General features: G+C 35.5%; 1 protein-coding gene across 3 annotated transcripts in view; it reads right to left on the bottom strand.

The window, feature by feature from the left end:
* The window catches only part of LOC119769672, a 42,037-nt gene extending 17,152 nt beyond the window's left edge, over positions 1-24,885 (bottom strand). The window contains exon 1 of one of the 3 annotated variants that reach the window (XM_038263000.1): positions 24,751-24,885. The gene's annotated coding sequence lies outside the window, so the exon portion shown is untranslated. Of the gene's footprint in view, positions 1-24,744 lie in introns of all 3 variants that reach the window. The other 2 variants (XM_038262996.1, XM_038262997.1) reach the window with 2 other exon arrangements.
* Between the last annotated feature and the right edge of the window lie 935 nt (positions 24,886-25,820).

Here is a 25,820-nt window from a genome sequence, read left to right as displayed (position 1 = left end):
GTGCTGAAAAGTTGAACTTTTCAGCACTTGTTTCGAAAAGTTACACTTTTCAACATTTTTTTTTTGATTTAAACGATTTATTGACAAAATACATGAAAATTTGACTTAAAATTTCACTCAGTGTGTGTTTTTTGGAATTGCAAAAAATGTTGTATGGAACTCGTTGCAAAACTTGATTTTTTCAGCACTCTTCGTATTTATCCATGTAAGACTCGTGCTGAAAAAAATCCTCTTTTTGAAACTTGTTGCATAAACTACTATTATTTTACACCCTTACACCTTGTACAAAAAGGCGAAGGTTTAATTTTTCACAAGGTTCCTGAAAATTTCATGGATGGCTTCTAATTGATGGAACTTTCAAGAAAATTTGATTGATTTTGGATTGATTATCTTTTATTTAACTCTACATTTTCTGTGTTCAAATGATTGAAATTGTTTTCCAAAAACATGGTTGTTCTATTTTGAAGTTTTTATCCCCAAGACAGGAGGAAACAAAATATTGCTGAAAAATATTTCTGCATTGAAATAACTTTTACAATCAGTTGAAAACTATCGAAATTTAAATTGATTTTATAACGTCAATTTTTTTTTGTTTTTTTCCAAAGTTTATTGTCCCCCTCCCCCCTCAAAATTGATCGGAAAATCTTGGGCGTAAAATTTTTCCGGGTTTTGTATTTCCCAGGAAATGGGAAAACATATTTTTGAAATCCCAGGAATTTTTAGAACATTAATAAAATCTATGTTTTCTTTATATTTGTCATGTTTTTCAAGCTTAAAATCATAGATTTAGCTCAATACTATTCATTGGTGATAATCTACACTTCAATCTAAACAAAAATAACAGTTTTTAGATAGCTTGAAAGATTTTTTTTGTTCTTTGTTGTGTTTTGGTTTTTAAATGCACCAGAATTTTTAATTCATAAATAAGGCCGTTGCAAATATTTTTAAAAATTTATGTCGCCCCCCTCCCCTTCAAAATCGGTCCAAAAAATCAGGGGGCAAAAAAAAATTTTTTTTTTAAACTTCAAAATTTCAAAGGAAATAGAAGTCTAACCAACTGAAAACAATTAGAAATGCATTTTCCTGCATTCAAAATCATACTTAGCATATCTGGGATCGATAAAAAAAATCATTTTTTGTCAAAATCCAATGTACAGCACCGCAAAAAGTTTTTTTTTCGGCGAAAATAAAATCTCTTCAATACTTTCATATTTTGATTACTAATGATTGCAAAACAACTGGGCAGGTGTAAAATGCATTTTAAAAACCTTTTTTTCCTAAATAGGAAGGACCTTTTGAAAATTTAATCTAGATTTTTTTTTCGACCCCCTTCGACCCCGACCAGAGTCGAGGGACATAAACTTTAAAAATATTTGCAACGGCCTAAATTTTATCTGAAATAACTAGAAAAGCTTAAAAATCTTTTGAATTGTCTAAAACCACAACTTAAATTATACCAGCTAATATAACATTTTAGAAAATTTTAGAATTCATATTTTATATAAAAAATATTTTACAAATTATCTTAAACTAACAACCGCCAAATTGAGAAAATCAGGACTACAGTCTAAATAGGTACAGGAGATTTTAGAGCAATTAATTTAGAGATAGTTGTACTAATTGTTTTGTTCTGTTCCTGTTTTAACCTAAATCAATAAAAAAATCAAAACATTATGCAAAATAAAAAAAAAAATACAGCTGTCTTTATTCGATACATTCATCTTTATTTGTCAAAGATGTTTCATGAAAAATAGTTTAAAATTATATATATTTTTTTATTTAAAATCGTGAATATACATAGACTTTTCAAATATTTATAAAATAAAATAAAAAAATATTTAAAGGGCTGAGTATTTTATAGATTGGTAAATTCTATCAACTTTCCTCTATATGTCAAAATAACGCTTATATACCGTCATCAGGGGTGACATTAGGTCTGGGGGGATTAGGTCATACAAAAAAACTGAATTTTTTATGACCCAATCTCACCCTCCAGACCCAATGTCACTCCTGATGACGGTATGCTTAATTTTTCTGTATCGTTGTTCATCTATTCCTGCAACGTAATCCGAATTTCCAGACCAAAATTTGATATTTTTTCCAGCCTCGGGAATTCCCGGAACGAAATACACAATATCCCGGTATTCGGGAATTCTTCGTTTTGAAAAAAATCCAGGGAATTATGTCCCGGGGTGGGTGCACTAGAAAAATCAGAGGGAAACAAAAAAAAATTTTGCGTTAATAATCATATTCAGCATGTTTGGGCTCGTTTGAAAATATTTTGATTTTTTTAAATTCCAATGTACAGTATTGCAAAACCTTTTTATTCTTGCGTCAATATCAACATAATTTGGAAACATATGATTGCAAAACAAGAGATCAGGTATCTAATGAATTTTAAAACACTTTTTTCATGCAAATGTTAAAACTGTAGGTTGTATTCATTTTTTTATTCTTTAATTATACTTCAAAAACTTCAAAAAATATTTGAAGCAGCACTAAACACATAAAAAAAATATCTGGATATACTTTAAAAAGATTTTCAACGGCCTAGTTAAATTAAACAAAATCTATTCAAACGAAAAAAACATATTTTATATTTTGAACAAAGGATCTCTAAATGTAAATAGTAACGGGACCATCCACAAACCACGTGGACACTTTTTTGGAAATCTCAACAACCCCCCCCCCCCCTCGTGGACAATTGTCCATACAAAAACAGGTTTTTTGTATGGAGCGTGGACAATCGCCATACCCCCCCTCCCCCTTAAGTGTCCACGTTGTTTATGGATGGTCCCAACAGTAAAAAATAAAAATAAAATAAAAAAGCTTGCCTGGTTTCCATAATTCAGGATCAAAAAGAATAACAAAATCGATACATCATGCTATGCTACCATCAAAAATTTGCAAAATATCAATGTGTTCGTTAAAAGATTTTTCCCCCATTTTTTTTTGTTTTGTAAAAAATCCAAAATTTGTAAGATGATTAAGATTACGTCAACAGGGTACACTTTTGGACTCTACCTTCACCGATTTGGACCAAACTTGGAGGGAACATTCATCTACAGATAGTTAACAGAAATCCCAAGTTTGGTGCCGATATGACCATCCCTCTAACATTGGCCCTGTCCTCTTTTTGTTGATTTTCAAGATAATTTTAAAATTTTTTACTCGTAACTTTCCAACTCTTAGACCAAAAGACTTTCTTCTGGTTGCATTTGATGTGAAATTGTCTAATAAAATTATACTAAGTTGACATGACCCATCAATTAGCTGAATCGCAAGAAGTTGGACTACACGCCAATGATGATACTTGGATCGGAATGCTTCTGTTTTCGTCAAATCGAGCTCATATTCGGGATGTAAATTTGGTAGACTCTGACAAATCTGCTATGGACGTCCAAAAGTTAAATGTGTATATTCAATGCAATAATCAAACCCATACCAAAGTCCCAACTCCCCATTATCAAGTCCGAGCCCAGTCAATCGACTTGAACCTGCGATTATAATTTTTACATGATTAAATCTTCATCGTGAAGCAATTTCCATCATTTTCCGCCGAAAACAGGCTGCAAAAGAGCCCCAAACCACCACTTTCACCCCACCGATAAGGGCGAAATCTCGATAACAACAGCGGCAGAGGCAAACGACCGAAATGGGGCCTAAACCATGCGGAATCGACTTCCCAGTCTGGCTGCCTCCTTTCAACTTGGAAGGAGCTCAAAAGAAAAAGCGCCTTTATCAGCGTCCATTTCGGTTCGGTGGCGCGCAACCTTTTTCTTTTTCTTGAAGAGTCCTTTTCCGCCCTGGGTCGACAGTCAGAGTGCCTGGTGACGATCGCCGCGCCCCCTTAAATGAATGCTTTTTTTTTGTTTGTGTTGTGTCTCCCGGCTTGGACGAACGCAATAACAAAAGTTATCTTATTATGTAACCGAATACACAATTATATCCTAAATTAATTTTCTTGTAAATCACTGCTAATATTACCAAAGTCTGTGGTGAAAGGGGGGGAGTTCGTCCCAATCTGGCTGAATTAAGAAAGGATTCTGAAGGAGATGTAATCAGAACTCGGCTCAGAACCCGCAGAAACAAAGGTCTGCCGCGCTGGTTGTGGTTGAAGTTATTTTTTTGCCCCTTTATCGCTTCAATTCATCGAGGAAAAACTTAATACTGAGGGGAAAACTCGGCCCAGATGAAGGGAGAATGATTCGAGTGACAGGGTTAGAGTAGGTCCGAAATTTCGGGAAAAGTTGGGTATGGCATGGAGGGCTGCCCTTCAAAGAGGTTGAAATCGATTTGGTTTGCTGAGTTGGGGGGGAAAGGTTCGATTCGTGTCCATTTTGTTCGTTAAATGTGGAGTTCATGAACGGGTTTTGTTTTATCCATGTCTAAACTACTTAAATTCCTGTTTCAATATGGCTCAAAATATATAATTGTAACAGTCCAATCAAAACTGAATGAAAATCCTAAACTCAATCCACCCCGCAAGCTGCGAATTCCGTTAAAGTTCAACCCGCAGCGACCTTCACCAGGAAAGAAATCTCCACACCAGCAGCATAAAAGATTCGGCCCAGTTCCTGTAACCAGCAGCATCAACTCCACCATCCAGTGCCCAACCCATCAGCCTCACCTTGAAAGCTCTGGAAACGAGCGAGCGCGCGCGCTGAAAACATATTTCATACGGCCTTTGTAATGCAAAGCATGTCTAATGCTGAAAATGTTCAACATCACCAGAATGCGGCCCTCGGGCGGTGCTTCCCAACTCTTGGGAGGGAGGTAGTGATGGGTTGGTGGAACCAAAAAGAAAATCTGCAACAAAGTTGAAGGCAAAGCGAAGGGACATACCGTCATTCTCGAACCTACCTACACCACCCACCACCCACAAGCCGGTTAGAGATCATAGCTCAGCACGATGATATGGGTGGGGGGGAGGTCGGCTTCGACGACCAAGACTTTCCACTTCTCTACGCTACCCAGGCAGCATCACAAGGCAAAAGTGGAAGGAAGCGAAAAAAAATCTCATTTCACCAGAAGGCCTGGCTCTCAACTCCAACTGGAAGGGAAGGGTGGTTCCGAAGGTGAAGGGTGAAATTCCTGCTTAAATCAGCTATCTGCTCACATAAATTCACTCTCCAAGTTTTGCCCGAAATATTTCAGGAAATGTTTTGTATCACTCGAGTTGAAACAATTTCGGATCATCCAACAGTGCTTTTCCATCAACAAATTAGATTTGCCCCATCCAATGTCATCGGCCATAAATCCAATCCAGCCATCATCTCCAATAAACTGCCGAGCAATACCGCCAGGAAAAACCCCTGAATTGCCATCATAGCATAACACCATCATAAAAATCACTTCCACGCTGGGCAGCGGATGGATCATAAAATCCACCCTCTACAACCACCTCCCAAGGACTATCACCACAATCAGTTGACCGGGGGTAATCTGACCAATGGATGATGCGGGGGGTCAAGAGAAGGCTATCAATCGGGTTCTCATGCACTCCACTATGTTGTGCTAATGATAATCATGACCCCATTGTCCTTCTTAACGCATCGTCTTGTTTCGTTTTTTTTTTTTTTTTTTTTTTGAAGCAACATCTTTAAAGGCCGATGCAAAACCGCGGGTAATCGGCTCCCCTCCCACTAACATTTACACACAAGATCCTCTTAGCTTTAAGCAAAATGTAATTACAAAAGCCGACTCGGTCCTAACCAGGTTCCAGCACCGAAAAGGATCTAATAAAAATAATTTTATGAAAAAAAGGCCGATGCAAATATTTTTCAAAGTATTTGTCCCTCGGCTCTGACCGGCTTGAAGGGAGGGGTGGAAAAAAATAAAAATATTGAAATAACAAGCCATAATTTCAACACTTGCATGGAAAAACATGTAAAATTTGACGAATACAAAAATTTTAGCAAAAAAAATTATTGATAAACATCGAAAATTTTCATAAACTCTTTAGATTTTTAAATCAACCCAAACATGCTAAAAATGATTCTAAAAGCAGGGGAATGCATTTTAAGTTGATTTCAACTGATTGCACCTTAAATTTTTATTAAAATATTGAAATTTTGAAAAAATATTTTTTTGCTACCTGATTTTTCGTGCCAATTTAAAAGCGTGGGGGGGACAAAAACTTTAAAAATATGTACCAGCTTAATTTAATTATAACCTTACATTACGATTAGTTAAGATTTATCCAAAAGGTTTTCAGTAAAACTTTTTCAGTAATCATCATGTATTTTTATTCATTTTTAAAAATCCAAAAAAAATGCTAACGTCATCAGTGGTGACATTGGGGCTGAGGGGTGAGATTAGGTCATACAAATTTCAGCATTTTTGTATGACCCAATCTCATCCCCCAGACCCAATGTCACCCCTGATGACGGTAATCCAATTTGGAAGAATAATTGTCGGTTTTTGACTGAAATACAAAAACAATATTATATCCTTGAAAGTGTTTTTTGCAATGCCAGTTAATAAAAAATCTTTGAGAAATTTGGAAATAACACAGGGAGAACAATGATTTTGATTTTTATGACTTGGTGATTTTTAATGGCTTGATATTAAAATTTTCGAACCTTATACAAAAGATTGAAACATTTTATAATGATTTAATTTTCTAACAGTGATAAAACGACCAAGGTGAAAAACTAAGTCTGGTTTAAAAGCAGTTAATTTTTTTTTCAAATTTAATTCTATCTCAGTTAGTATTTGTGGGTAATACTCCGCCAACTCACACAGCAGTTGCCCCGAACCCTCTTCGATTTGCGTGAAACTTTGTCCTAAGGGGTAACTTTTGTCCCTGATCACGAATCCGAGGTCCGTTTTTTGATATCTCGTGACGGAGGGGCGGTACGACCCCTTCCATTTTTGAACATGTGAAAAAAGAGGTGTTTTTTAATAATTTGCAGCCTGAAACGGTGCTGAGATAGAAATTTGGTGTCAAAGGGACTTTTGACGCCCGATTTGATGGCGTACTCAGAATTCCGAATAAACGTATTTTCATCGAAAAACACTAAAAAAGTTTTAAAATTCTCCCATTTTCCGTTACTCGACTGTAAAATTTTGGAACATGTCATTTTATGGGAAATTTAATGTACTTTTCGAATCTACATTGTCCCAGAAGGGTCATTTTTTCATTTAGAACAAAAATTTTCATTTTAAAATTTCGTGTTTTTTCTAACTTTGCAGGGTTATTTTTTAGAGTGTAACAATGTTCTACAAAATTGTAGAGCAGACAATTACAAAAAAATTGATATATAAATATAACGGGTTTCCAAATAAACATCACGAGTTATCGCAATTTTACGAAAAAAAGTTTTGAAAAAGTTGGTCGTCATCGATCATGGCCATTCATGGTCATCCGCGACAGACACGGACGACGAAACAAAGAGAAACGCAAAAAGTAACTTTTTCAAAACTTTTTTTTCGTAAAATCGCGATAACTCGTGATGTTTATTAGGAAACCCGTTATATTTATATATCATTTTTTTTGTAATTGTCTGCTCTACAATTTTGTAGAACATTGTTACACTCTAAAAAATAACCCTGCAAAGTTAGAAAAAACACGAAATTTTAAAATGAAAAATTTTGTTCTAAATGAAAAAATTACCCTTCTGGGCCAATGTAGATTTGAAAAGAACATTAAATTTCCCATAAATGACATGTTCAACAAAAATTTTAAAATCGAGTAACGGAAAATGGGAGAATTTTTAAAACTTTTTTAGTGTTTTTTTCGATGAAAAATACGTTTATTCGGAATTCTGAGTACGCCATCAAATCGGGCGTCTAATTTTACACAAAAGTCCCTTTTGACACCAAATTTCTATCTCAGCACCGTTTCAGGCTGCAAATTATTAAAAAACACCTCTTTTTTCACATGTTCAAAAATGGAAGGGGTCGTACCGCCCCTCCGTCACGAGATATCAAAAAACGGACCTCGGATTCGTGATCAGGGACAAAAGTTATCCCTTAGGACAAAGTTTCACGCAAATCGAAGAGGGGTCGGGGCAACTTTTCCCGATTTCGTGTGAGTTGGTAGAGAATTACCCTTGTACGATTTCCAAAGTAATCGAAAGAAAATTGTGGAAAATTTTCTCTGCTTTTTGAATAGAATATTTTAAAAGTGAGCCTTTATAACTATTATATCAAGAATATAAAAAACATATTTTAACCAGATATTTACCAATAAATTGTAAGGTAACGTAAGGTTAAAAAAATAAAAAAAAGTTTCCACTTCATTTGTGGTTAGATTCTAATCCTAAATCCGAGTTATAGGTCGATTTTGAAGAAGCTAACAAATTTGAGTATATAACAAAACACTTAGTTATTATGATCTAGAGCGTCCAATTTCCTGTCTAGGAAAAAAATCTCTTAATTTATAAAATAACAAATATTTTCAATTTCCCGGGCTAGTTGTGCTTCAAAAAATACCCGGAATATGGAATGCTAGAAGTTTCAATATCAATTAAATTTAGTATAATCGATGGTTTTTTTTATTATTGGCCAGAAATCGTCAAATGACGTACAACCAACGATTGTTGTTATGAAAAAAGAAAAAAAAAAAACAGGAATTCAATAATATTTTATTATTATATGTTAAGAAGCAAGTCTGTTGTAGAGCAGTTCTCTCAGATTTCGGTCATTCGATTTTTTTTTGTATTTTTAATCTGACTGAAACTTTTTTGGTGCCTTCGATATGCCTAAAGAAGCCATTTTGAATCATTAGTTTGTCCATACAATTTTCCATACAAGTTTGGCAGCTGTCGTCCATACAAAAATGATGTATGAAAATTCAAAAATCTGTATCTTTTGAAGGAATTTTTTGATCGATTCGGTGTCTTCGGTAAAGTTGTAGGTATAGATATGAACTACACTGAAAAAAAATTATACAGGGTAAAAAATATTCATTTTTTATTTAACTTTTTTTCACTAAAACTTGATTGGCAAATAAAAACACTATTTTTTTATTTTTTTTATTCATTTTTTGATATGATTTAGAGGACATAAAATGCCAACTTTTCAGAAGTTTCCAGGTTGTACAAAAAATCTTTGACCGAGTTATGATTTTTTTTATTCAATACTGATTTAAAAAAAAGAGATATTGGTCGCAAAAAAATTTCAACTGCATTTTTCGATGTAAAATCAAATTTGCAATCAAAAATTACTCTAGTAAAATTTTGATAAAGTGCACCGTTTTCAAGTTAAAGCCATTTCTAGGAAACTTTTTGGAAACAGTCGCACTTTTTCATTTTTTTGAATTAATGCACACGTTTGCCCACTATTGAAAAAAATATTTTTGAAAATATGTTTTTTTAAATAATATCGATCATTTTGTTTTTGAATAGAATTTTTACATCATCATTGATTTTTTTGAATGATCTCTTTTTTTTTAATGTGCAAAATTTTCGAAAAATGGCAACATTAAGTTTCATTTCAACTAAACAAATTTGCAGTTTTTCAATGTTTTTCGGTAGTGACCATATATTACCATTTTTGGAAATATTCAGAAAATTTCCTGAAATTTTATCTAAGCGAAATTTAAGATTGGACCTCTGGTTGCTGGAGTACGGCGGTTTAAAATTTGATAAAAAAACAGGAATGTTGAAGTTTGTTTCTGAACCTTTCGTTTTTTTAACTTTATAAAAATTTCAAAAGAGACAAAAAAAAAAAATTTGATTCTTACTTCTCTAAGGCTCAAAAGTCACGGGTTTTTGCCTCTTAAAAAAATCAGTATTGAAAAAAATATAGATTTTGAGAAACTTTAATTTTTGAGCTAAAATTCCTTCAGAAGATTTTCGAATACTTACGTACCTAGGGGATAGTCCTCCCGAAAAGAAACGTGAGGAAATTTCTATTCTGCGTGAGTAAAGACCTCTCGCGTGTTCATTCGTTCATTGAAACAGTTCATCCTATTGAATGGCTTATATGGACAAACGACCGCCACTTAGTCGCTGGACCATGATGGCCCATACGGCAAAGGATCGGTTCAATATGGTGATGATCTTGGGTTTGAGTCTCGGTACCGGTATTTTTTTATGGGTGAACTTTTGGGAAAATGAACCCACAAGTAATGTACTCACGGTACCATTTTACTACCTACCATGCTCTTTATCCTCTCGTATGCCGATTAGCGTGGTTCACGTTTCTATGAAAAAGACAAAAGTTGTTATTTTGTCTTGCATCAACCGGAATTTCGTTCTTTTATGTCCCCAGAAGCACTCCTGAAAATTTGAGCCCATTTGGTAAGGTCTAGGAGCTTCAGTTTGAAATTTATATGGGATTTTGATTTATTTTCCATGGAAACTATCTTACATTGTATTAGGATTTTTTTATAAATCGATGAAATGACTTGATTCTTATAGTAGGAGATAGGTTTTGAACTGGGAACAACTTTGTACAACATACCAACAAGGAAGTGACCCTTTAAAGATACAGATACTTTTAGATGGTGGCTTTTGAAGGGCCAGCCACCATCTAAAAGTATCTGTATCTTTAAAGGGTCACTTCCTAGCATGTTGGTATGTTCTACAAAGTTGTTCCCAGTTCAAAACCTATCTCCTACTATAAGAATCAAGTCATTTCATCGATTTATAAAAAAATCCTAATACAATGTAAAAGATAGTTTCCCATGGAAAATAAATCAAAATCCCATATAAATTTCAAATTAAAACTGGAGCTCCTAGACCTTACCAAATGGGCTCAAATTTTCAGGAGTGCTTCTGGGGACATAAAAGAACGAAATTCCGGTTGATGCAAGACAAAATAACAACTTTTGTCTTTTTCATAGAAACGTGAACCACGCTAATGCCGATGCCCAGTTCTGGGTGTTTAATGAAAATAACAATGCTATCAGAGAAGGGTGACATTTTATTGCTAACATTACAAACTTTTGAAAAAGAGACTGTTCTGAAAGATACGAATATGTGATTTTTGGTTAAAATTTAATAAGAAAACAATGGATTTAAAAAAAAAGATTTAATGTTGAACTCATATTGAAGAATATGAAGCTCAAATTGTGATTCGCACAGGGACAATCATTCAAAAAATCTTTCTCCATGCAAAGTCGTGAAGTTCAAATCCAGTGATTCGATTGTCCCTCTTTTTTCGGGACAGGACAACAACAAAACTCCCGACGCCTAACCAGTCCCCGCGCCAGGACGCCGATGAACGCCGGTCGTTCTCGTCAAATCGATCGGGCATAGTCAGCGGAAAAAATAAAATTTATGCTTGCCTATTCAAATTTGCTCAAGTGGCACACTCCACTCTTTGCCAGAACCACGATGAATGGGGTGTGTGAGAATACTTGTCCCCCTTAGAGCCGATGCGAGACGATTCAGAAGGAGAACTTTCAATGTGAGGGGGCTTCCAACTTAACCACAATGAATTATATAGAGTGATATTCTAAGCTAATAGTTTGAATTTCAATTTTTTATTTCAAATTAAAATTTCTTGAACAACTAAAACTCATCGAGTCATTCAAAAGTAAATTTCACAAAAAAATCAATTGATCAACTAAGGGTCAAACCACCGAACTCGTCATTTTTAGCAAAAAGGGCCGACGTGCAACAATGAGCAGAAGTTTCCACTTGCTGCTGGTGGTTGGGTGGCCCATTCACTTCGGTGTTCTTTCTTTCATATTTTTGGGGTTTGGCAGAGAACATGGGTGCAGAACCAAAGAATATGAAACGCACCCAACCATCCATCTCTGTCTGCCTGTGGAGCTTCCACAAACGTGCTATTATCGTAAAACTGAAACTTTAAGTACACATAACAATTGATGGCACAGTAAAAAAATGGAATTTTAGTTTTTCAGCATGGAGGATTTCATTTTTTTAAGTTTATTTCTTATCAGATCGTTTATTCTTTTTTTAAACTATTTTGAACCTTTCCATCGATGCCATTGGGGTTCAATGGTTCCGATCAACCCTCCCCTCAAACAAACCCATAGGCATGGCGTATCGCGACCTAGGAGGAAGCCGGAAGCGTAACCGAGCGCTGACGAAAGTTGAACAAAGAAAGCTCCTTTTCCCTTTTTTTTTCTTCCACTTTCTCCTCCCCCCCCTCCTCTTCTTTCAAGCTTTCATCCTTCGTGCTCTCGTACGCGAATGATTGAGTAGCACCATAATTTCTTTTCATATTTTATTATTATGCGACGTTAACCTTTTTTTCCTCTCTCTCTCTCTTTCGTTTACCCCCTTGAGCCTATATTTCACCGCACCCTCCCCAAACTCACCCTTCCCCACTTATCGTTTGTGGGTGGGGAGGTGGGAGAGATTCATATTACACATAGTTTCCGCAGCACCGTCAACCGACGGAAGCTTCCGGCATTGAACGAACCACCATGGGAAGGCCAGGTCAAAGGATAACAGCATCAGCAGTGGTGTAGTCTTTTGGTGCTTGAATATACATGTTTGTGTGTGTGTGTGTGCGTGTCGCGATACTTGACGAGTCATCACCAACCACCAGTAACGACGTCATTATCGGCGGGTTGGAGATGCTTTTGTTGATTCTTATTCTTGAAACTTTTATTTAAAAAAAAAAACAAGCTAGACTAGTTGGAATATCATCGTTAAGCAAGGATTCGAGTGCAAAAAATAGTCATTCTCATTGCTGTGTTTTGATCAAAGAATTTAACAAATGGAAAATATTAACATTTTGAACCTTTAAAAAAAAGATGGCATTAAATTTGCATGGGTGATAAAAACCAAACTGAAGGTTTTCAAAGCAAGAAGCGTAAGCGTAAGCATACCAGTTTTTGATAAATCTAGGTTAAATAGACTCTCATGAAATCAAAATCACTGGTTGATTCTCAACGAATCCGAGATCTTCGTGATGGCATCCACTGCAGTGCCTGAATACAAAATCCATCATAAAATGGATTTATGTATTCCAGAAACATAACCTAGGGTCCTGATTTTCAGTTCAAAGATCAGAAATCACTCAGAAATTCTCACTGAGTTTTCTCAGCACTGGTTGAACCGATTTTGATCAAACCAGTTGCAATCGACTTGGTATAGGGTCCCATACATCGCTATTGAATTGTTTGAAGCTTCGATAACTAGTTCAAATGTTATGTATAAAAATGTGTTTTCACATATATCCGGAACTCATTTTTATGCATGTAAACGAAGTCCGGCTCCATCACCCAATCCATCGTTGGTTAGGTAATCGAGAGACCTTTCCAACGAGTCCACAACAATGATGATCTGGCAACCCTGTCTCAAGTTATGACCACTTAAATAATATTTATGTATTTTTTTTTTGAAATCCGGATCTCAATTAAATGTATGCAAACGATGTCCGGATCCATCATCCGACCCATCGTTGGTTAGGTAATCAAAAACTCTTTCCAACGAGTCCACAACATTGATAATCTGGCAACCCTGTCTCCAGTTATGACTACTTAAGTTATATCCAGTGTTGCGTTCCTCACGCGCTCACGCGCTCGTGAGCGCTCACTTTTTTGCTCATTCGTTTGCCCGCGCTCACGTTTCCTCCGATTCTTTCAGCTCACGTTTCCTCCACGCTCGCGCTCGCGCTCATATTTCGCTCACGGCTCATTTTGGACGTATCGCAAATCATTTAACGTTTTTGAGAAAGTCGTTTTTTTCAATTCTAGATATATTTTTGCAGTAGGGCTGGGGAAATATCACTTTGTGAACAAATTTTATTTTATATGAATTGGAATAGCTTATTTTCATCAACCATGCTTTTAAATAAAAGGTTTAATTCGCAAGGGTCGAATCATTTTTTAGACATACAGTTGAATGTATAAATATTTTAGAATTTAAAGGCCTAATTGAAGCAGAGAGGAGCGATGGAAGGGGTATAGACGCCTAAATAAAAGGGTCTGTAAGCCTTAGAAAAACTTACAAAACAATGAATTGATTCAAGAGGATTTATGCTTTGGTAAGTTCGATTCAATGTTAAGTGCTTGGTTGATTAAAATATAACATTTAACTGTTTTATGTACCAAATCAGTGATTTGACTACATTTCCAGAGTGTGGGTCAGAATGAGCTACCATTCAATAAAATGTTATTCCGTTTATTAAATCTTTCAGTGATTCAGTGATTAGAAACGGTTGATCATTTCTATACAGCAATTCCCCACGAAAACAGCATGATTCAAAAAAAAAAGTTCTCCGATCGGGCTCAAAAAATGATTTTTTTACAACTGCCTTTTGATGAACTGAGAAATCAAGCTTAGTTCAAAAAATGCATTACCGATCTTTGAAGAATAATGGACATATTGAAAAGCAAACTTAAAACATTTCAACCCTTAAACACCATAAAACAAACACAATATCTGAGCAACAACTCCGCACATGCTGGCAACCACATCCCACACAAGTAGTAACTCTGCGGCGGAGACACAAAGTTTTATGTGATTACAAATTTATTATTAATAATTCGGCAGACTGCTTGGGTGTGGGAGGGGGTGGGGGGGTTCAGCCTAACCACCCAGACTTGACCAATGGAGGTCACCCTTCACGACCTGGGGGGTAGCACCACAATGATGTCCTTCGTGTTTGGTTTGGTTTTTGCAAAATGAAGATTTATCGCACTCGAAGGAAGGTTTTTTTGGTGTGATTAGAATGTAACTTTTTTTTACTTAAATATCTGTGTGAAAGTGTTGAAAATTGTTAACATCCTTTTTTGCGAACTAATCAATTTTCGTAAACACTGGCAACACTGCCCAGCAGATCCCTTCCAAAACCACCAGATGACGTAATAAACCCCACTTTCACAAGCTGTTTGCCAGCTTGCTGGTCATTCGGTCTGCACTGCACCGACGGAACCATCGCTGGTGGCCACCAAACCGCGTCCCGGTGTGACCAGCAAAGTGCCAAGTGGCTCATCTTTAGTTCATACGAAGCGGCGACGGCTAGAACATTTCGTCCACTGGACAGCCGTGCGGGGACAGTTTTTAGCAGGGTTTTACACGTTTGCATGCATATTTATGAGGGCACCATGAAATGTTGATGACCAAAATACGGCAAAAGATCCGGAGGAGGGCCACCCGCCTCTCTTTGATGGGTTTTTGGGCACCCAGGTTGGCCCTATGCTGCTTCACAGATGGGTACGGATAGTTGGTTGGCACAACGGTGAAATCCACTTTAGATGGTTGAGACCCATGTTTACAAATCGCAAACAGGACTACCTTATGCTACGAGTATTGTTTGATATAATTGACTAACTTTAGTCCAGTGTTGCCAGAAGTTGAATGAAATCTATTGCTGTTTATAATATCTTGTTTAACTTACAATTAAAATTGATAACATTAAAAACCTGAGTTCCCACAGAAATGTATTTACTATAAATGGCTGAAATTTAAAATAGACTTATTTGTTTCCATTCAAAAAGATTTCAATAAACATAGAAATTACTTCAAGCGAGCAGCGAACATAAATGGAATCTCCCACGATTCTTCTTGATAAAATTATAAACTCAGCAATTCACACAAGAACACACACTCACACACTTTCTCGCCGCCCATCGTGACGAGCACTTGACAGCGATTATGGTGTTCTAAAATTATCCCTGCACTTAATTTCATTAATAAACCCGAAGCGGAACTCAGACCAGCATCCGTCAGCATCATCGACATCATCGAGTCGCATTCATTGAGGAAAAGTGCTCTCGATGTTCGTGACCATCATCATCATCAATGGTGAGCTGCAGCAGCAACGTGGTTAGAGTAACTTTTCAAAAGGGCATAAATTGTGAAGAAATATTATTCGATTTCAGTTATGTTTAAACTAATTCATATCATGGAATTTTTCAAAAGGATTTTTTTGCGGCTTAACTTAACAAAGTAAGTTCAAATTTATCAAAAATTTATCAAACTTATTAACTTTTTTGAAAAGGCTAAGTATATAAATTGTAGAGCAAGTTTAACCCTTAACCTGTACAAAAAACAATCTGAAAATACATGAAATAAATAAAACAAGTTTTGTTTAAATTGCCTTGTCTTGAATCTGAACGATTATCCAGATAAACTTGAAAACAATGGTTTTTTTTTTTTTTTTTTTTTAATTTATATTTATTCAAATTTCTTTTCCATGTACATTCATTCAGTTAAAATATTATTGAGTGTCCAATCACAAACGATGACTTTTCACCTCAATTTTAAATACTAGCAACTTTCATTTATTCATGAAATATTGTAGCTTTCGCTATTCAGTGATTTCAAATGTAGGAGGTCCTACATGTACAAAAGGGAAAAGGGATACCTTAAAACTAACTTATAAACTATATAAAGAGCGGATCAATGCAGCTGAAGACTGCAATGATTTTTGTCGAAATGCATCAATTATCTTATTGGACATAACATCCAAAGTGTCAACTTCGGCTAATTGATGAAGTTCACTGGTGCTGAACCAGGGAGGAAGTTTCAGAATCATTTTCAGAATTTTGTTCTGAATCCTCTGAAGTTTTTTCTTCCTGGTTAAGCAACAGCTTGTCCAGATCGGCACAGCATAAAGCATGGCAGGTCTGAAAATTTGTTTATAAATTAACAGTTTATTCTTGAGACAAAGTCTAGAATTCCTGTTTATAAGTGGATACAAACATTTAATATATTTGTTACATTTAACCTGGATACTTTCAATGTGATCCTTGTAAGTAAGGTTTTTGTCAAAAGCAAGTCCAAGATATTTCACTTGATCCTCCCACTTTAAATTTACCTCATTCATCTTTATAATGTGATGACTTTTGGTTTAAGAAAATCAGCCCTTGGTTTGTGAGGGAAAATAATAAGTTGAGTTTTGCAGCATTTGGAGTAATTTTCCATTCTTTCAAATAAGAATTGAAAATATCCAAGCTTTTTTGTAATCTTCTTGTGATGACACGAAGGCTTCTGCCTTTGGCGGAGATGCTTGTGTCATCAGCAAAAAGTGATTTCTGACATCCTGGGGGCAAATCAGGCAAGTCAGAAGTAAAAATATTGTATAAAATTGGACCCAAAATGCTTCCTTGAGGGACGCCAGCACGTACAGGTAGTTGATCAGATTTGCTATTCTGATAACATACCTGCAGAGTACGATCCGTCAAATAATTTTGAATAATTTTCACGATATAAATCGGAAAATTAAACCTTTTCAATTTCGCAATCAAACCTTTATGCCAAACACTGTCAAATGCCTTTTCTATGTCTAGAAGAGCAGCGCCAGTAGAATAGCCCTCAGATTTGTTGCTTCGAATTAAATTTGAAACTCTCAACAACTGATGAGTAGTTGAATGCCCAAGGCGAAATCCAAACTGCTCATCAGCGAAAATTGAATTTTCATTAATGTGCGTCATCATTCTATTAAGAATTATTCTTTCGAATAATTTACTAATAGATGAAAGCAAACTAATGGGCCGATAGCTTGAGGCTTCAGCAGGATTTTTATCCGGTTTCAAAATCGGAATTACTTTGGCATTTTTCCAACTACTGGGAAAATATGCCAAATCAAAACATTTGTTGAAAATTTTGACCAAGCAACTTAAAGTTGCTTCTGGTAATTTTTAATTAAAATGTAAAAATGCCATCCTCACCAGGGGCTTTCATATTTTTAAATTTTTTGATAATAGATTTTATTTCATTCAGATCCGTATTAAAAACTTCATCTGATGAAAATTCTTGTTCAACAATATTCTGAAATTCTATTGAAATTTGATTTTCAATAGGACTCAAAACATTCAAGTTGAAATTATGAGCACTCTCAAACTGCTGAGCAAGTTTTTGAGCTTTTTCCCATTAGTTAATAGAATATTATCACCATCTTTTAAAGAAGGGATGGGTTTTGAGGTTTCTTAAGAACCTTTGAAAGTTTCCAAAAAGGTTTGGAATAAGGTTTAATTTGTTCGACATCTCTTGCGAACTTTTCATTTCGCAGGAGAGTGAATCTGTGGTCAATAACCTTTTGCAAATCTTTTGAATTCGCTTCAGTGCAGGATCACGAGAACGTTGATACTGTCTTCGGCGAACATTTTCAGACGAATCAGAAGCTGAAGATCGTCATCAATAATGGGAGAATCAAATTTGACTTGGACTTTAGGAATAGCAATATTCCTAGCATCCAAAATTGCATTAGTTAAAGATTCCAAGGCTGAATCAATATCAGCTTTGGTTTCTAAAACAAAATCATGATTTAAATTATTCTCAATATGATGCTGATACCTGTCCCAATTAGCTTTGTGGTAATTAAACACAGAACTATTGGGTCTGGTAACTGCTTCATGAGAAAGTGAAAAAGTTACTGGAAGGTGATCAGAATCAAAATCAGCATGAGTCACTAAAGGACCACAATACTGACTTTGATTTGTCAAAACCAAATCAATTGTTGATGGATTTCTAACAGAAGAAAAGCAAGTTGGCCCATTCGGGTATAAAACCGAATAAAGACCAGAAGTGCAATCTCTGAACAGAATTTTACCATTGGAATTTACTTTTGAATTATTCCAAGATTGGTGTTTGGCATTAAAATCACCGATGATCAAAAATCGAGATCTATGCCGAGTAAGTTTATTCAAATCCCCTTTGAAATAATTTTTATTTTCCCCAGTGCATTGGAATGGCAAATATGCAGCTGCAATCATAATTTTCCCAAAAGAAGTTTCAAGTTCAATGCCCAAACTTTCAATAACTTTTAACTTAAAGTCACGTAACGTGCTATAAGTCATACTACGGTGGATAACTATTGCAACTCCACCGCCATTTCGATTCATTCGGTTATTAGTTATAACTTTATAATCTGGATCACTTTTCAAATAAGTGCCAGTTTTTAAAAATGTTTCGGTTATAACAGCAACATGCACGTTATGAACTCGTAAAAGTTGAAAAATTCATTTTCTTTCGCTTTTAAAGAGCGAGCATTAAAATTCATAATATTGATGGAATTACTTAGATCCATGATTAAACTTCAGGGTAAGAACAACATCATTCGCAAATTTTAATCCAATCTGGATTGCTTCCATCATGGATGTAGCATTACTCATTGTTTGAATCAAACCAAACAGTGAGTTTTGCAAAAAGTCATTTTTCAAACGTAACATCGCCGAGATCAGAAGATCCCAAAGCGTTGCCAGCAGAAAAATTTTCAAATGAAATTTGAGGTACCTGCCCAATTTCAGAAAGATTGGTAGAGGATTTAAAATTCGTGGATGAACCCGAAACGACGTTAGCATAAGAAATGCCATTGTTGTTACCTAACTTTTCCACGGTAGGGGTATTTCTAAAATTGTTCGAGTGAGACAGCACGAACGTTTGATTTAAAGATGCAGGTACAACCTGACTTTGAGAAAATTTCGGTTTGGATTTTGGCTGATGCTTAGCACGAGAATCCAAAACCTTTTTTCTGATGGGGCAATCCCAAAAATTTGATTTGTGATTTCCACCACAATTTGCACAATTAAATTGGGTGACTTCTTTCACGGGACAATTGTCCTTGTCGTGAGAAGAATCCCCGCAAACCATGCATTTTGGAACCATGGCGCAATGATCAGTACCGTGACCGAATGCCTGGCAACGCCGGCACTGGGTCAGATTCTGGCCATTACCGCCATGTTTCTTAAAATGCTCCCACTTTACCCGTACATGGAACAAAAACTGAACTTTGTCCAAAAGTTTCAAATTGTTGATTTCATTTCTGTTGAAATGAATCAGATAAAATTGTGAAGTCAAACCAAAGCGAGAAATATTCCCGTTTGATTTTTTCTTCATCGGTATTACTTGGGATGGGGCAAAGCCAAGCAACACCTTAAGTTCGTTTTTGATCTCATCCACCGACAAGTCGTTGGAGAGACCTTTCAAGACCGCCTTGAATGGACGAGCATTCTTGGTCTCATACGTGTAGAAATTGTGTTTGTGGTTTTTCAAATAACCAACAAAAGTTTGGTGATCTTGTAAAGATTCCGTCAACAAGCGACATTCTCCTCTTCGACCAAGCTGGAACGAAACTTTCAAATTGCAAGTTTCCTTGCAATTCTTCAGTTGCGTTCGAAAGCTGGCCAAATCGGAGACGGAAGTCACTACAATTGGCGGAGCCTTTACTCGTTTCTCGACGGCAGAAGGCTCAGTACGAGGAGAAGGTTCCTTGTCATCAGTTTCGGATAAAACGCCGAAACTGTTTGTCAATGGAATTGGAGGATTGACCTCACATTCAGAATCAGAATCAGACCTCAGAAGAGGCTGTTTTCTTTTTCTGTTTCCGTTAGCCGGTTTAGCGTTCAAACGCTTCACCGACGTAACGACCAAATCTTCAGAAGATTTGCGTTTACCTTTGTTTTGACGCATTTTGCAAGCAAAGTTCTCTTAAAAAGATGGCTTCGTTTGTAAAATACAACAAAATTTCAGGTGGGGTTAGTCTTGAAAAGACTGTTTAGAATTTGGGAAAATAACTCAGGTAGTCTTTAAAAAGACTGTGAATTTTGTTTTGAAATAACTCTGAGCTTAGGTAGTAAAAAATATCGCAGCTCTAGTGTCCGTTCACCACGAAGGTTCGCAAGACACTGATGAAAACAATGGTATTTGCTTGTTTTGTTTGACTAATCTATTTTGAAGATTTCCCTGTGGCCAAAGAATCCATTTTGCATCGGGGGGATTTCTAGGGATTCCTTAGCCGAATAATTAGACTAGTATTTTTTCATTTGACCGTTAGCGTTACCTACAACGTGCTTAAGTGGTTCCAAAAATGTCCATTTTCGTAATTTTTTGCAGAAATCACATTTTTCTAAAAGTCATAACTCCACGCCATTTCAACCGATTACTATAAAAAACCGTTTTAAAGGTGTACCAAAGAGCCTATTTTTGAATGTATTTTTATCGGATTCATTGTACAATTTTACGTAACATACTCAAAAATGGAAAATTTTCATCAACAGGATTCCAAGTTATGTTTTTTTGAAATTGAAAACTGGGTTTGCGCAGTTTGGTTCGCAAAACCGAATAGGGTGAAAACGGATAAAAATTTCCTTTTTTTAAACTGTGATATGATTTTTCAGATCATGATTTATTTTTGCATTATTTATCAAATAGGGAATTTTTCGTTTTTTTTTGCAAATTTTGAATTTTGGGACAACAGAAAATAGGTACACGGAAAAAAAATTGCAGATTTTTTTATCAACTTTTTTTTTCACTAAAACTCAATTTCCCAAAATATGTATTTTTTGATTTCCGAGAATTTTTGATATGTTTTAGAGGACAAAAATCCGCAACTTTTGAGCTATAGAGAAACATGGTCAAAAAATCTGCCGCCGAATTATGATTTTTTGAAAAACAATGATTTTTGTGAAAAATCGAAGTTTCATGCAAAAACAAGTTTGACATTATTTTTTAATGCAAAATTGAATTTGCAATCGAAAAGTACTTTACAGATTTTTTGATAAAGGGCTCCGTTTTCAAGATATAGCCACCGAAAGTTTGATTTTAGCGAAATTTTCGCAGTTTTTCAGTTTAAAAAAAAAAAATAGTGACCATGAGTGACCATTTCTAAAAATATTTTTATAAGAAAGTTCAGAAAATTAGCTTTAAAATTGTCTAAGAGACATTGAAGATTGGTTGCTCTGGTTGATGAGATAGAGCCGCTTTTAGAAAAAGAAACACGAAAATTGAAGTTTTCTAAGTCTCACCAAAACAACCCACCATTTTCTAATGACGATATCTCAGCAACCAATGGTCCGATTTTCAATATAAATACGTATTTTGGGAAATTGAGTTTTAGTAAAAAAAAGTTGATTAAAAAATCTGCAAATTTTTTTTTCCATGTACCTATTTTTTTCTCAAAAGTCCTCAACAATACCTACAACTTTGCCGAAGACACCAAATTGATCAGAAAATTCACTCAAAAGTTACAGTTGTTTGAATATTTACATACCATTTTTGCATGGACAGCTGCCAAAATTGTATGGAGACTTGTATGGGTGAACCAATGACACAAAATAGCTTATTTGGTCAAAGGGAAGACCCCCACAAAGTTTGAGCCAAATCACAAAATACAAAAAATAAAAATGGTCGAAATCGGCCGATTTCGTAGAGCGTTGCTCCATAATATTTTTTTCCAATTTATGTATGAATAGCTGCCCAAATTGTATGGGGTAATTCTCCGCCAACTCACACAGCAGTTGCCCCGACGATTTGCGTGAAACTTTGTCCTAAGGGTAACTTGTCCCGAATTCGAGGTCCGTTTTTAATATCTCGTGACGGAGGGCGGTACGACCCTTCCATTTTGAACATGCGAAAAAGAGTTGTTTTTCAATAATTTGCAGCCTGAAACGGTGATGAGATAGAAATTTGGTGTCAAAGGGACTTTTATGTAAAATTAGACGCCCGATTTGATGGCGTACTCAGAATTCGAAAACGTATTTTCATCGAAAAACACTAAAAAGCTTTAGAAATTCTCCCATTTTCCGTTACTCGACTGAATTTTTTTCGTGTTTTTCTAACTTTGCAGGGTTAGTTTTATAGTGTAACAATGTTCTACAAAATTGTAGAGCAGACAATTACAAAAAAAAATGATATATAAATATAAGGGGTTTCCTAATAAACATCACGAGTTATCGCAATTTTACGAAAAAATGTTTTGAAAAAGTTGGTCGTCATCGATCATGGCCGTTCATGGTCACCGCGACAGACACGGACGACGAAACAAAGAAAAACGCAAAAAGTAACTTTTTCAAAACTTTTTTTTTCGTAAAATCGCGATAACTCGTGATGTTTATAAGCAAACCCCTTATATTTATTTATCAAAATTTTTGTAATTGTCTGCTCTACAACTTTGTTACACTCTTAAAAATAATCCTTCAATGTTAGAAAAAACACGACATTTTAAAATGAAAAATTTTGTTCAAAATGAAAAAATGACCCTTCTGGGTCAATGTAGATTCGAACAGTACATTAGATTTTCCATTAAATGACATTTTCCAAAAAAAATTACAGTCGAGTAACGGAAAATGGGAGAATTTTTAAAGCTTTTAAGTTTTTTTTTCGATGAAAAATACGTTTTTTCGGAATTCTGAGTATGCCATTAAATCGGGCGTCTAATTTTACATAAAAGTCCCTTTAACACCAAATTTCTATCTCATCACCGTTTCAGGCTGCAAATTATTGAAAAACACCTCTTTTTTCGCATGTTCAAAAATGGAAGGGGTCGTACCGCCCCCCCGTCACGCGATATCAAAAAACGGACCTCGGATTCGTGATCAGGGACAAAAGTTACCCCATAGGACAAAGTTTCACGCAAATCGAAGAGGGGTTGGGGCAACTTTTCCCGATTTCGTGTGAGTTGGTAGAGAATTACCCATGGAGGATTGTATCGGCAAACCAGGGATGCAAATTGGCTCCTTTGGCTGCAGGGATGCTCCTTCGGATGTTTAATCAATGATTAAAATTTTCATTAAATTTACCGATTTCGAGGAGATTTGCTCAGTTGTAATAAACCTCATTATGAAAATAAATGTTTTTACTTTTCAGCGAAGCATTTATTAAGCTGTTGGTTACCTTCAAATTTTTTAATTAAATGATTGAAAAATAATTTTAAAATTTATTTTAAATGTTTCGATTTAAATACATGGAAAATATTTCATTTTTTTTTTAAGTTTCTTCGTCAAGTTTATGCCTTTTTGAAAAGATGTTATCTGTCATTAAGCTACGAATAAAAAGTTTCCTTTTTTGGTGTTCTGGTTTTTAACTGCAAACTTTTAATCAACATTAAAAAGAATTTGGATGCTGAAAATTTCTAGCTTTTTTCCGAAACTATCATTAAATGTAAAGTGTTTTAAATATCCGATCAGATATGACTAGTTTTATTTAGATTAGCTTGTTGTCCTACTTTGCAAACCGTGTTATGAAAATATTTCTTCGTTGTTGGATGTAGTCTTGTGCTCGGATATTTTCAAATTTATGGAATCTGTGCAGTTTTGAAGTGGCTTATTTCCCTATCGCTTAACTCTTTGTCACGTTTTTTTAACTTTGTACACCTTATAATTAGTCGAAGAAAACATAACCTTATCGTAAGCACAACACCAGTAATGCTATGAACAAATTGTAAAACAAAGAAATGTAAATAGCAAAACTCGCACAAAACACAACTCACAGAACTAAGAAGCGAGCACAGTTGAAGTTTTACAGAACAAAAATAAACAAAACAACAAACAGGCAAAATACCAAACAAAACCATGGTAGAACGCAGTGAGATGTTAATGTGGCCTTGATGACTAAATTTCGCCGAAACTAATTTACATACAAAATAGGGCGACTACGCGTACCCTTGAGCAGGAAGTGAGTAGAAATTTTCGAATGAGCTGATTGTAAGAGTTTTGTTCGTCGTGAAAGGAAAAATATAGTCAGCAAGCTGAATGGGACGGATGATGATGGTGGTGGTGGTGGTGCAAAACTAGGCCAACACAGAGACAAACGTCAAATCGAGGAAGTAGAAAATTGAATCATCAAGTTTTCTGCGAATCTAATTTGCCTGCACAATTAATTCGTTTAGCAGCGATTTGCGACTGAACAGGCGCCGTTGTTCATGAAAAGTTGTGCTGTTTTGAAAAAAAAAAAACATTTATGTAAACTGAATAACACATCACTTAAACATTATTTTACAGTACGTGAGTTAAAATTCATGTGATGATTTTCTGTAATTTTCACAAAATGGCTAAACTTCTGAGGAGTGAAAGGAGCAGGGCTGAATTACTTTTTCATAACTTCTCAACCGTATCATTTTGAACAGTTCTAACACAAACAATACACTCACACTAACCGAATAAAGTTGCGTAGTTGGGCAAACTCTTCAACGAGGAAACACTACACTACACTATATGTATAATACATGGCGATGGCACTTCAGCGTTGATGAGCAGAAGGTGATGAGATTATGGTTGATAGTAGCTATATTAGTAGTAATGTGGTACCAAACAGATATTACACACGCGGATTCAATGACAGCAAAGCTATGATTGTGGTGGTCACAATGATGATCATGGAAAGAAGAGAAAGAAAAAAAAGACGAGAAAAAAGACAGAAAGAACATTACAGATTTTTGTTTGATGATTTCAACAGTATAGAATGACGGTGGTAGCAACAACATCAGCAAACGAGTAACACAAAAGAAAATTAATGATGCCAATGAGCCTGATCGCAAAACGCGGTGGTCCAATGTTTTTTTTCTGATTCTGATTTTGGTTGGTTTTGATGTCGCGCGGATAACTTGGAATACTGAGTTATACGTTTGCGGTTACTTATGTACACGGGGCGCGCTGGGCTGAAGGCGGAAACGGGGCTCACTTACAGGTTCAAGGTGTATGCAGGAGTTGAACAAAACGGAACATGACGATCTATTACTGCAGCAGCATTTCATGAATTGGCGGGTTTTACTGGAAAAGAGAGGAGAAGAAAAGTGAGAGGGAAATGTGATTATCTACATGATTTTTTTTATGGAATTCAATGATTTCTATAGTACAAACAGTTTCAAATCTTCATCAGTGACGTCATTATTTAAAGATCCCAACAGCTACAATACCATCATCAAAAGGTGTGATGGCTGATAAATCATTATCCTTTTCGAGAGCTGCTCTTCTAGCAGTGTTAAGTTACTATTGATGTACCCTCTTGAAGATTGATGTTTGGTCTTTTTGAAAACACTTGCGGTTTTATGAAATAGACACTATAACTGCCTTTTCAATCCCTTCTAGCACTTTATGAATACTCGTTATAATGAGATTGTCGTCAAAAGCTCAGCCCTTAACTATTTATCATACGTAAATTAGGATGCCTACTTGTTAAGAAGATTCTTATGAGTATACACACAGAAATAAAGTTTAATTTTGGATT

Source organism: Culex quinquefasciatus, chromosome 3 (genome assembly GCF_015732765.1).
Source record: "Culex quinquefasciatus strain JHB chromosome 3, VPISU_Cqui_1.0_pri_paternal, whole genome shotgun sequence".
NCBI classification, from domain to species: Eukaryota; Metazoa; Arthropoda; class Insecta; order Diptera; family Culicidae; genus Culex; species Culex quinquefasciatus.
Note: the sequence above shows the minus strand (reverse complement) of the source record. Positions and strands in the feature narration are given on the sequence as shown.